The sequence below is a fragment of the Solanum tuberosum genome, unplaced genomic scaffold, assembly GCF_000226075.1.
Source record: "Solanum tuberosum cultivar DM 1-3 516 R44 unplaced genomic scaffold, SolTub_3.0 scf00278, whole genome shotgun sequence".
NCBI classification, from domain to species: domain Eukaryota; kingdom Viridiplantae; phylum Streptophyta; class Magnoliopsida; order Solanales; family Solanaceae; genus Solanum; species Solanum tuberosum.
Window position 1 is genome coordinate 349833 of NW_006239215.1, and position 14528 is coordinate 364360.

At 35.6% G+C, this 14528-nt stretch overlaps 1 pseudogene; it reads right to left on the reverse strand.

The window, feature by feature from the left end:
* Nucleotides 1-5943: 5943 nt before the first annotated feature.
* LOC102588405 (UDP-glycosyltransferase 87A2-like) lies at nt 5944-11686 on the reverse strand (annotated as a pseudogene).
* Nucleotides 11687-14528: the final 2842 nt, after the last annotated feature.

Consider the following 14528-nt stretch of genomic DNA (forward strand, 5'->3'; position numbering starts at 1 on the left):
TGGATCGAATGACGGTCCGTGCTGGTCGACCGTAGTTTGTGTCAGAGGCTGGGTAAGAGAAGTCTCGATCCACGGACCGTGGTCTGATCTACGGACCGTGGGTCTGTCCGTGAGTCGGGACTTAGCCAATTTTCTGAGCTGGTTTGGGGAGGGGTTGCAGTGGTGAACCACGGACCACCAGCACGGTCCGTGGTCTGACCTTCGGTCCGTGGATGGTGACCGTAAGTTTCACCTGCAACCTCTCGAAATCTGTATTTTGGTCTGTTTCGAATACGGGGTGTTACAATTCAATTGTTAAAATTTGATTTTATTATGCATGATTTGATTTGATTACATATTTTATAAATGATTTCATATGAACCCATGTTTTATGCTTATATTATGAATATATATTATGATTATGAAATTATGCATGCATCAGTAAATTGATGATTAATGAATAAAGGATGCTTTGAGATAAAATCTCTAAATATTTTGTGAAAGGTTTTCTCATTATGAAAAATGATCATGATTTAGATTCTTTGATAAGTGGCGACATAATGGTTCTGAAAGGAGCTATTCTAAAATATAAATTTTATGATTGTATAAGTAGTACTAGGTTCATACCTTTCCAAATATATGATTATGTCTAATTTCCATTGTCATTTTCCTTAGAACTGAGATGATTTTGGAAATGAGGCTCTACTGTTAGTAGAGGTTGGGTCTATAGAAGCAATTCATTTGTTCCTAACTACATGCCCCCGTAGGATTTATCGTAAAAAGACATTAGCTAGTGGCCCCATCTAAACTAGAAGCTATGGTCTTTACCTTGAAAAAGTAAGACATTTCATTTTTGTGGGAGTAAGACACCAGATTCCATGTTATAGCTCACATAATCTATTTCGGTTAATAGTAAATATACTACAAAGAACTATGTTTTTTTTAAAAATATTTTATGACTTCCTCAATGATATGAATTAAGCTTTTCTTATGATTTTCAAACGTTGCATTGACGTTGTCCCATGATTTATGATTTAGCTTATCAACTTTCATATGTTTTAGTTGGTCATGCATCATGTTTTAAACTCATAATGATATCACGTTTGATCATGAGAAGCATTGGGAACCCCAATATTTTTCTTTGGAGTCGTTTATTTTTATGTCCCTCCGCCTCGGCATAGAGCTTCACTTCATTTTCCTCATAGTTAGTACATTCAAAGTACTGATGCATATTGTGCGTATAATGGTTTATAATATACGACTTGTCGCTCCTCTCGCTGGTCGAGGCTAGTTCGATTACTCTTCTTTTGTGATTGGATTGGTAAGTCCTCATGGTTATGAGGGCATGACCATTATAAGTTTTATTGCTTTCTTAGTCTTTCTGTTTTTAGACATTGTTCGTGGTTTTAGGGGTTTGTACTTGCCACATTATGATTACTACAAGTTTTGTCAAACATAGTTAATTTTTGTATTTTTTTCAAACATGTACTCTATCTTGATTTCATGTTATATTCTCTTTATGTATTTCAAGAGTTTGAAAATTATATCTCGATTTCATGTTATGTTCTCTTGATGTATTTCATAGTGTCATACTTATGTCAAGTGACTTGTTTAGGGCCTCTTATGGTCCTGTTCACCATATCACATCTAGGTGTACTTAGGATCGTCACATTTATGCCTATCAAAGAGTTCATGACTTAAATTTCGTGATTGACGATAAGGTTCTATTGAAGGAATCAGTTATGAAAGATGTCAAGAGGTTCTAGAAGAAGGTCAAGCTCAGAACTAGGTTTATTAGTCCATTTGAGGTGATACATCGTATTGGTGAGTTGGCTTTACCTTCAAGCCTATGAGTTGTTCATCAAGTGTATCATTTTTTATGATGCATAAATACCAAATAGTTTTCTCATATGTTCCTTTGGGATTTGGTGTAATTAAATCAAAATATGTTGTTTAGGAAGGAGCTGGAAGCCATTTTAAAAGAGATAGCATATGTGAATGAGAAGTCAAAGTATCATCTGGTAGAGGAAGCCACCCAAAAGACCATGTTATACATGTGAAGTAGATATCCTTAGATTTTTACTAGTCTAGATATTTTTTCTCCTTATATTTGAAAAAGAATATGTCTCTTAGTAAGAATGATGTGTAGCGACTCTATTTGTCACGCCCCAATCCAATAACCTGGACATGACCAACACTTAGAATCATTGCTAGTCCGAAGGGAACCTTTGGTCTAGGCTGACTACTTAGTGGAATAGTATACATACATGTGGAAACCTTATAAAATGGACATTTAAAATAAATTAAAGATATCTCATGCAAAAGTATGAAACCAAAACTAAATATAAATAATGTTAATAATAATAAAAATGTTTAAAACTTCTGAATACTCAAGACTAAACTAACTCACTATCTTTATCTATCTATGAAGCCTCTACTAACTGAAGAAAAGCGCCCCCGACTATTCTACTAACATGATTGATAAAACAAATAAATTGTACTACTAAATTGGACCCCTCCGGAAGTGAGGAGGTCTCACCGACCGCTGATTGAGAGAGTGTCATGATGCAAAGTATACCCTAGGCGTAAATATAGAACCCCAAGAGGCCTTACACATGCCTCTTAGCATACATCATACAATATACTTGGGATATAAAGATTTCAAAGAAACAGTCTTATATCAAAAAAGAGTTTGAGAAAAGTGGAAGTCTAACAGTAATCTCAATAAGCCATCTACTAATCAAAATAACAGGTTGGTACGTAACCCATACACTACATACAAATGTACGAAAACTGAAATGACATAAAAGTTATAATAGTGTCTCGGTCCTCAAAACATGAGGACTCAACAATCCTTGAGCATCAAAAGATTAACTAACCATGAGTGTGAGAGGCATGAGCATCAGACTCTACATTAGATAAATAATGTAGGTACAAGTATGCATTAGTACATGGAATTTACTAAGTATGACAACAATGCATCAGAGTTATAAAATCATGCTAAAAAGAACGTTACATGAACTGCAATGACCAACCAGAAGGGAAAGGTAATTAGTTGTGATTCTAGACAGTTGAAGACTCTGAGAAGAACTACCTTACTCATGACTTGGAGTTGGTGGCTATCATTTTTATTCTAAAGTTGTGGCATCACTACTTGTGTGAGGTGCATTGCGAGGTAGTCATTGATCATAGGAGTCTTTAGTACATCTTTAGTCAGGGGAATTGAACTTGAGGCAGCATAGATGACTTGAGTTGCTGAAGGACTACAACGTGATTATTTTGTATGATCCTGGGATGGCCAATGTTGTAGCCTTAAGTAGGAAGTACTCTAGCATGGGGAGTTTTGCCGCAATTCGAATTGAGGAGAGACACTTGATTAGAGATGTTCAGATATTAGCCAACTATCTTATCCGATTTCATATTTAATAAGAGGGTCATGTTATTGCCTATGTTGAGGCCCATATTCTTTGATTCAGCATATTAGAGGTATTTTGATGGTAAGAAGTTATGCATTATTCATCACAAGGTTTTGAGGAGTGAATTTAAGGAGGTGGTTCTTGATTTTGATGGAGTGTTGAGAATCGAGGGCATGATTTGTGTTCCCAAGGTGGATGAGTTGTTAAAATTGATCTTGGGGGAGGCTCATTGCTCTAGATACTCCATTCATTTGGGTGCAACCAAGATGTACCACGATCTAACTCAGCATTACTAGTGGTGTAGTATTAAGTTGGACATCTCTTAGTTTTTGTTTAGATGATTGAATATCCAATAGATCAAGTTTGAGCATCAAAGGTCTGGTGGTGTGTCTTAGAAGATGACCACTCTTACTTCAAACTGGGATCCTATCACCATGGACTTTGTAGTGGGTTTCCCTACCATCATAGGTGATTATGATTTGAATTGAGTGGTTGTTGATAGGTTGACCAAGTCCAAACATTTCATAACGCTTCAAGTAAGGTAAACATGGAGAAATTAGCTCGACTCTACATGAGTCAGATAGTTTGACTTCACGGAGTGACTATTTCTATTGTCTCCATTTGAGGTTCACTTCTCACTTCTAAAGGGCCTTGAGGTTCACTTATTTGGTACTCGGTTAAACATGAGTACAATATTTCACCCTTAGATGGATGGACACTCTTAGAAGATTTTCAGGTATTGGAGGACATGCTTCTAGCGTGTGTGATAGACTTTGGTGCTCGTTACAATCAACATTTTCCCTTAGCGGAGTTTGCCTACAACAAGTATCATTCTTGTATTTAGATGGCCTTATTTGAGATATTGTATGGTAGGAGCTGTAGAACTTTGATTAGTTGGTTAGATGCAGTTGAGATGGACTCATTTGATACAAACTTGCTTAGAGATGGTGTGGAGCATGTCCGTTTGATTAAGGGTAGGTTGTTGATAGCTTAAAGTTGACAAAAAAGTTATGCGCATATGAGGGTTTGAGCTTTGGAGTTTATGGAGGGCGATCATATTTGGCCTCCAGTGTCACCCATGAAAGGTTTGATGAGATTCATGAAGAAGGACAAGCTTAGTCCTAGATTTGTTGGCTCTTTTGTGATTTCGGGGCGGATTGGGGAGGTGGCCTATAAGTTGGCCTTTCCACCTAGCTTGTCAGTTATGCATGCAATTTTTTATGTTTCCATGCTTCGTAAGTATGTCCCAGATTAGCCTCATGTGATTTCACTCGATCCAGTGGTGTTGGGTTCAATTTTTTCAATTGAGAAGAATCCCATAAACATTTTGGATAGGCAGGAATTCGAAAGTTTAGGACAAAGGAAATTGCTTCAGTGAAGGTGCAGTGAAAGCATTGTTCAGTTGGGGAAGTAACTTGGGGGACTGATTCTGACATGCATGCAAGATATCCTCATATTTTTAAATCTTCGATTACTTTAATTTACGTTATGTTCGAGGATGGATATGCTTTTTAGTGGTGGCTGATGTAATGACCCAGAAGATCATTTTTGGGAATTCTCTGAAAATTTTCGTTTTACTCCTCCCAGTAGTTACCCTGAGTTAGGCTTGATCGGTTTACAAAGTTGGTTTTAGATATTGATTGAAAAGTTGATATTTTTGGAAGTTTTGAGTTGGAAAAGTTTAAAGTTGTTAAAAAGTGTAACAACAGGATTTTAGAGTCTCCAATGGATTCATCCGTTCCTTTAGCGGTAGAATGTGGAATTTGGTCTACTAGTATGGTCTTTATTTTTGACTTTTTTTTCTTGGGTTTGAGCCTTTAAGTTGGAAGTTTAATTTATTTTAGGCTGGGTTGATTTTGGATAACATTGGGAATTTGGACACTCAAATTGCATTTTGGACTATTCCATTAGATATGGGGGATAATTTTAGGCTTCAGCTAAGGTGTTTGTTGAATTTTCAGAGGTTCCAGGGAAGTTTGGTAATTTTAAGCATTAAGTTAGTTTATTGTGACTTTCATGGATTTCAGTCAAAGATACCTCAAATCCATGTTTAGATGATTCCATTGATTCTGGAACATCGAATTCAATTAGGTAGCATACCACATTTGTGTACTTAGGTTTCTGAACGAATCCAGAGGGTTCTTTCAGTGTCTTGTATATTAAGCAATGTGTTGTTGGTTTGTTGTGTTCTGGTGTAGGCTAATTATGCATCGCGATTGCGCGATTCCCTCTTGTGATCACGTAGGGTTAGTTTTGTGGGTGTCATGACTGTGTGGAGCCTATCACGATCATGTAGAGTAAATTTCTTTGGCATCACAATCGCGTGAGGCTTAGTCATGATGGTCAATAAATGATTTGGCCCATTTAACTCATGACGATAAGCTTAAAATCAGCCTAAACAGAGTTATTTTCCCAAAGGGAAAAAGGACGGATTTACCCCCGAACTTTAATAAATGGTACATCTATGCCCTCCGTTATACTTTGCATCCACATAAGCCCCTGCCGTCCAATTATAGGTACACACATACCCCTCTCACTAACGTCCCCCTCATTTTTCACACATAATTTCAGAGGATCCTCCATTTGCAGTGGAAAACTAGCAGATTTTCTGTATTTCTTTTGCTCTTCGCCTCGTTGCCATCACTTCTTTCATTTCCAGAATCCATAAACCATTTCAACAACCTAGAAATCTCCCTCGATATCGAACATTTGTCATGTTTTTTCACCCTATAACCAATTTTCCAATCTTCAACAATTTGCTTACTGTTAGTTTTTTTATCCCAGAATATCGGAAAAGTCAGCATTGGAAGGCCTGAGAATGCTGCTTCTTTAGTCGAATTCCATCCACAATGTGACCAAAATCCACCAATCGAAGGATGTGACAACACCTTCAATTGGTCACACCAGGGCACAACAAGCCCTACACTACATCCATTTTTCTGAAATCGAACAGTTTCATCACGTGCCACCCAAAAGAAATGAACACCACTATCGTGCGCACCAGCTACGATCTCATCAAGTTCATCACGCGAGACAGAGAGAAAGCTCCCTTGCGAAATGTACAAAACAGAACCATTTGGTTGAGAATTTAACCACTTAATGTACTATGGTTCATCGATTGAAGTAGTTGAGGAGGGATTTTTTTCGCTAGTAAAGTAAGGTATTGCTGGACCAATCGAATAGACAGGGATGGGGAACTTTTGCTTAAGAGTATCGATAACAGAAGATTCGAGCTCGTAGACTGAAGTGAACAAAAGATATTGTGCTTTAGAAACTGTAGAACACTATGAAATCGACGAACTTGATGAAGACTAGGGTTTTGTATGATAGGAATGGACCTTTAGATTTGGGTCTTTTAATTAGGATATATCTTAGAGGAAATTGGGTGGGTATTGGATTTATGGGGCGGGTAGTTGGTTTATAGGTTAAAAAGAAAGGTCAAACAGGTAGTTGATTAGGATTAAGACACGTGTAAAAAATGAGGGGGCCATTAGTGAGAGGGTCATGTGTGTACCTATAATTGGACGGCAGGGGCTTATATGGACGCAAAGTATAACGGAGGGCATAGACGTACCATTTATTAAAGTTCGAGGGTAAATCCGTCCTTTTTCCCTTTCCCAAAAGGTGGGGTTTCAACCCCACTTCACCATTATTGAACCTTAGAAGCTCGATAGAGGCAATTTCAAGGTAGTTGTCAAGATAAACAACTAGGTAAATATTTTTTACCCTAAACCTTATTTCTCATTGGTTCTTTATGATTTCAAATATCAAAGTCTTGTTTTAGAATTGCAAATTGGTAGGTTTTTTAAAAACACAACCCTTATATGATAGTGGTGATTTAATATTGATTTCATTTGCATTTTTAATTGATTTTTACTGGTGAGTGCCAAATTCCTTGGGTTACAAGTTCTTACATAAATTTCTAGATTTAACCGTCGTTTACCAAAATGGGTTTTTGGGTTAGTTTGTCCCTAGTTTCGAAAGTCCTTGATATGGGCGTTATTAGTTTTGGGTTCTTGTTGTAAATACCTATTTTATTAGATTGAGTTGATTTGGAGGTCCAACGGAAAGGGAAGACTCGAGTACTAGAGTGATTGTTTGATTTCTTCAGGCAAGTAAATCTTTTGACTTTTTGTTAAGAATGTTGAACCTTGTATTCCATTTTTTGATTGGGAGTAATGGGAAGAGGTGAAGGGTCTCACATACTTTAGAGTATTGGTGAAATATTGATTATGGTCTAATAATGATAATGTAGGTTAAAGAAGAACTCTATTGATATCATGATATGAAAAGTTTTAAAGATATTGTGAAAATCGATGAACTATGAATGGTTGAATAGTTGAGCGGACTTACCCTTAATATTTTGTCAAAATTATTTGTATTAGTTGTCTCGTTGTTATGTGGATTGTTATCATTTTTTATCGATCATTTGCGCATATATATTTGTAGTGATGTTATGCAACTGTGTGGGGCCTTGGAGAAAATTATGAGAAATAAGGGACGGGCCACACGATATGTGGTAGATTTTATATGGAGAGGTCGAGCCACACGATCTGTGGTAGATGCATGGATAGATATGTTCCTTGTGGGTTTTGAACTGAGAGACAACTTGTGTGTATCATTAGGACAGACATGCATTACCTCATTTGATTCTTATTCATTGTGATTGATGAATTGTTATCGTGGTTATTGAATTGTGAAAGACTGTGATGATTTGACTATGTATAGTGTATATTGAGGTACAAGTTGTGATATTCTATTCGCACTCAGTTGTATTTGAGTGAGAACTGTTAGGTTGGGTTGATTGTCTATTGTAGGTTGTAGTTGTAGAGGTTCGATTGGTGTGGTTGGTGTGGTTGGAGTACTTGTGTTCAGTATTGCCTTACTTCAGGATATTTAGGTTTGCTTGCTAAGTATCATTGTTCTATGATACTTATTCCTTTCTACACTTGTGTAGATTACAAGGCCCGATCATCGTATTACTTCTTTTTCGCTTCTATATTTGAGGCTTATTGTGGAGAGTTGTGAAGTAGCTGCTTGTCATCTCGATGGACACCTCTTACTCTTTTATTATATTCTTGTTCTATTCTAGAAACAATGGAATTGAGACTTGTACTTCTTTCGAATCTATTGCATTACACTAGAGGCTTGTACACATGACAACCAGGTCTTGGGGTTATATTTGAGTTATGCTATGTTATCAGCGTATTTGAAATTGCATTAGGCTTTCATTATGTTTCACTTCTGTATTTTCTATTTATGTTGGGTATTAGGCTAACTTGCCTTGGTGGGATAAGACAAGTGTCATCACGTCCGATTGTGGATCGTGACATTTCCAGATAATCTAGGTTCTTAATGTTTATCCTAATATAAAATTTCATAATTAACTAGCTATTTTGATGTAAGATTTCAAAAGATGTTTAGCCTTGTTTGGAAATTAAAAATCAGATTATGTTGGTTGTGTGGTTCTCAGTGTGTATTGTGATATAAGATTTCAGAAGACGTTTAGCCTTGTTTGGATATTCAGAATTTGATTATTTTGGTTGTGTGGATACAAGAAAATTGAAATTTGGATATTTATTCGTATTAGCTGGAAGAGCAAATCATGAAAGAATGCAAAGAGTGTGTTATAGTTGTATCCACTATGGAAGCTGTGTTTTTGGCATGCTTTGAGGCTACAATTTAGATTATTGGCTGCATAACTTCATTTTAGGACTTGGACTAGTCGACAATATTTCCAGGCCACTAAAAGTTTATTGTGATTCTATTGAGATAGCTTTCTTGTCTAAAAAAGTCAAAAATTAAAAAATTCAATGGGTGCCAAGCATATAGAATGGAAATGCTTTTCGGTTAAAGAAGAAGTCCATAAACATAAAGTGACATTGGAAGTAATATTGCCCAAATCATTTGTTGAACATGTTGAAAGAATTCCCATCATTGATGGCAATGAAGGTCGTCGTTATGTAAAAAATGCAGTATGATTATGGAATTGACACTTTGAGCTCATTTAAATGTATGTTTATGTTATTACCGATTTTCCCTTGTATACATAATGTTGAGAATGTTGATGACATGTTCTAACTTTGATTAAGTATACTAGTGTTATTGGTGGACCATTATGTATTTGTAAAGATTGTGTTGGATAATAGACTAATTTGTAGTACATGAAAGAGACTACATCAAATAAGGAAATGTCTAATTGGTATGACTCATATTAGTTGATTTATTCGGTAACAACAGGGTGACTCAAAAAGGTGACTCGAAACACCAAAACTCAATTTCAAGTGGTCAGTGCAGTTCTGATCTCTAGAACTCTGATCTCATTTGTTACAAAAAGTGTTGAATCCTCTATTTCTGCCTCTGTTACAGTGAATTCAATTTTGTATTAAAATCACCACACAATATTCCTATCCAATAGTACCAAATCATTCCATAAGGAACGTCTATTGAGAGTCTTAATTCTTGTGTATACTATAGTCAGATGGAAGTGAATTCAGAATTCAAAACGGTCCAAAAATGCTACTTTAAAGAATTGAAAATGAAAGAATTTGAGGTCTAAAACAAGAATGAATTATTGAATTGAAACTTTAAAATGATATTGAAGACAAAGGGGAAGAAATTTACCTTTGAACCGAAAGAAATAGTCAAGAAACGAGCAACAACACTCTAAACTAAACTCACAACAATGGGGTTTACTACATACTGATTTGGAAAAAAAAGAAAAGAAGAGATATAAAATACTTAGTGATCGTCAATCTGGCGGACCCGTGGCTGCATGTATGATGCTGCTAGTACAAAAAAAGTTTGCAAGAGCAGAGCTCCCCAAATTCCTTTGGCTCCACAGGTGCGAAGGCCAACCGTAGGCGCGAGCCCACACCGTAGATAGGCATCAGCAAGTGTGGCTCCCCACTAATGTCACCTACTTTTGCTGGTGAAGTAGGTTCACTGTAGGAGAAGCTCCGCTAAAGAGAACAAAGCTTCGTGAGAGCGAATGCATCACCAACTTGGGATAAAATTCTGCAAATGCAAACCGAACTTGAGGAAAACTCACCCAAAACTCTCCCACCACCTTAAAAAGCTTACCACCTATACCAAAAAGTCAAAAATACAGTATAGAAACTATGAGAAGAGTTCCACCACCTTGATATATCTCTTTTATATGTAATCCTTGAAGATTATGCTATAACTTTTGAAAAGATTTATTGCATCTATCTCTAGTAACTTTCACTCATTTTAATATTAAGTTGGCTTGATATCAAGACCATTCAATGTAAAACAAAATAAAAACAAACAATAGATCATCAAAAAGTAGTTTTTCTAGGTAAACTTAAAATAGTACAACACAATAACAACATACGGTCATTAACATTAAAAAACATATATTATTCAGGACGCTTAATTTGATATTTAATATGCTCCTCTTCTCCAACAAATTAAAAAAGGTAATGAACCATTGGATATAATAGTCTGTCTTGGAGTATCACTTGCATTTGATAGCGGTTTTAATCTTATGAATTGTATAAGAGATCATGTTGTTTGCATTTTTTATTGACTCAATATGAATATTTGGATCAAAAAGGTTGTTCGCCATAATTTGAAACCCTATAGTCACCAATGATCCACTATAGACTTCATTATCGTTCTTTCCAAAATACCATTGTCGTTGCCGAAAAATCTTGAACTATTGAAATTCCATTGGGCAAGAGATGAACAAACGAAGAATCCCCCCTTTCATCATCATATTGATTACCTGAGAGTTATCTATTCCATATACTAAAGAGATCCAGTTGCATCCGTGCAAGCATCTTGAAAGATCAACATGTTGTTTTGCTTTAAACTATTGTTACCCCCTACATGTTCAAACCAAAAGAATAACTTAGTTATAGATCAACGATTAATTAAAAGAACTAATTCTATCATATTTCTAGAGAACATAACAACTAATCACTCACATTAGCACATAAAAGAGAAATGCCGCTATTAAGATTTTGATCCTTTGAAATGTGCACCAACTGTTGCATTGGACCATTATTGGACAAGACATCCCATTGGCTCCTTGTATTAGTATTAATGAAGAATTCAAACAAATGTTGTTGTTTCATGGGTAATCTAATTGTCTTTGTGGCACTTAATACTACACCAATAGGTTCACCCAGATCACAAATATTCGTCCTCGTCATGAACTTTGCTTTTTCTCCATTTTCTAATTGAATTAATTTCCACTTGTGAGTAGTAGCACAAACCCCTGCACAAAAATGTGAGTCATACGTTGAGCCAACATCCACATACATATCTCATCCTTTAAACAAACTTCCATAAATGAAATATCATCAGAATCTAGTTTTTTTATACAATACTTGAAAGTGTAAAAAATAGGGCACAAAGGATTTGTGTGATTACACCTTTGTACACATGCAAATACTTTGTATCCTTTTTTACACCTTTGAGTATTGCTGAAATAAAATTTGATTCGTATGATATTTCATTTATGGCAGTTGGTTCAAAGGATGAGATAGGTATGTGGATATAGGCTCAACACATGACTTGCAATTTTTGTGCAGGGGTTTGTGCAACTACTCACAAATGCAAAAAAAAATTCAATTAGAAAATGGAGAATATCCAAAGTTGATGACAAGGACGAACATTAGTGATCTGGGTGAACCTATTGGTCTAGTGTTAAGTTCCACAAAGACAATTAAGTTACCCATGAAACAAAAATACTTGTTTGAATTCTTCATTAATAATAAAACAAGGAGCCAATGGGAGGTCTAGTCCTATAATGGTCCAATGGAATGGCTGGTGCACATTTCCAAGGATCAAGATCTTAACAATGACATTTCTCTTTTATGTGCTAATGTGAGTGATTAATTGTTGTGTTTTTTAGAAATATGATATTATTAGTTCTTTTAATTTATCGTTGATACATAACTAAGTTATTCTTTAGGTTTGAACATGTAGGTGGACAACAATAGTGCAAAGCAAATCTTGTAACTAAGATACAATAGTTACAAGATAAGTAAACCCTTCTGAATGATGTAACACCTTATCGAAGTAATACACAGCAAATAGGTTCATGCATCAGTAAAGCAAAAGAATTAGTATAAACTTTAGATGGTCTATGTTGTATTCTCGGTATTTTGATGATCCTAAAAAATGCAAGGACTAGGTTCCTTTCAGAGTGTTCTCGTCTAGAATCAATAGGATGTACAGTTGTAAAGCTGTCATGTGAGCTGGTTGGTGAGCAGGTAAGCGTACTTCACCAATAGGAGCAGACAAGGTTGTTTGTTCATTGGTCAATAACTCTCTTTGTTCATTGATATATTCAAAGTAACAAACAACTTTACATTCATTCATTCATTCAAAGCAAGATAAAATTTCTTCTGAAGAACTCAAGCATAAAAAAACTCATACATCAAGGAACATGATAGACCAAAGAAGAGCAATCTTTATATGCTGGTGTTGTTGAATGCTTGTATTGTGCTAAACTTGTAGGATTTGTTTCACATTCATAAAGAAATGTTTCAAAACCTTTGTGTGTATTGTTGTAAGAACACACTTAGAGTTAATTGTATCTTTGGTGTTGAAGTCTATATTAGTTCGGGGTAATTAATATAGTGGGCAATGGATGCACTGATTTAGCTCAGTAAGTAATATAGGGATTACTTAGTGTGAGATTAAGAGTTTAGTCTCATTGTTGTAGTTGGAATATATATTCACTTTTGCTTGAGATTAGTGATAGAAGTTGAAATCCTTTGTGACAGGTCGTGGTTTTACTCCCTTGAGCTAGGAGATTTCCACGTTAACCTCGTATGGCTGATTTAACTTGAGCTATTCATTTTCACACTATTACTCTATCAAAGGACCTGGTCCAGTGATCACTTGTGGACACATACATTCCAACAATTGATATAAGAGCGAAGGGGGTCTCTATTTGGAAAACACCAAGAGAAAAGATCCTGCAGGAATGGCGGCTCCACAAAATCTGGAAGAAGGTCAATGTATCACACGTCCTCCTCGTTTCAATGGCCAGTACTTCGGGTGGTGGAAGACTAGAATGTACAATTACATCATGGCAGAAGATAGTGGCAGATATGGTCACTCGAAAAGAAACTGTGAATCGTTGAAAAAGACCAAAGAAAATCAAGTAAGTTACTTTAAATCTGAGAAAAGGAAAGTACATGGTCCTAGATATCATTTCAATAAGAAGACTTCTCCGTCATGGACGGTGAGGCTTCTCATCAAGCCTCTCGATAGTGTTTGGGAACTCCTTATTATGTGGGTTCCTAAATCTAACAAGTGATTATTTTTGCAGAAGGGAGGAAGTAGTTAATGTTGGTTCCTGGACATTGGGTGCTCATAGCATATGAATGGAGAAACTCATCACTTCCTTTCTCTCGAAGCACACCAATGTGGTGGTGTGACATTTGTAAATGCCAAGAAAGAATTCATCCTTGGTGTTGGGAAGATTGGGAGATCTGTGTAACACTGAATAGATAATGTGTACTATTTGAATGGATTAAAATACAACCTTCTCAGTGTGTCTCAAATTTGAGATAAAGTAAATGAAGTGAGATTTTTTGTCAAATAAATGCTTCGGCACTAATCTTAGTTCGAAACAAGTTATTCTTACAGCCAAAACGCTTATGAATATGTATGTTACAGACCTTGATTATATAAAAGGAGATAATCTCACATGCTTGAGTGCTCAGGGTGTCATTTTTCATGGAGAAATGAAAGGTTTAAGTTAAATATTTAGGCCTTTAAATTTACAATAAAGAATAGAAATAAGTAGCATAATAATTTTTGAGACATTTAAATTTTTACAATAAATAATAGAAATAAATGGAGAGAGTAGTAATCGAATTGAGCTAATTGATAATAATAGTATAATAACTCAAAAACCATTAAAGTATAATTTTAATGATTTAACAGAATTTAAGATACATATAAATGAATTACTAGAAAAAGGATATATACGAGAAAGCAATAGTAAGCACACAAGCCCGACATTTATCGTAAATAAACATAGTGAAAAATGGTATCAGAGCTATGGATAATAAGAAACAAAGTAAGAAACATACTGGTAGAAAGTTAAGAAAAAAAAATTAAAGAAATTATATCCGGAATATAAAA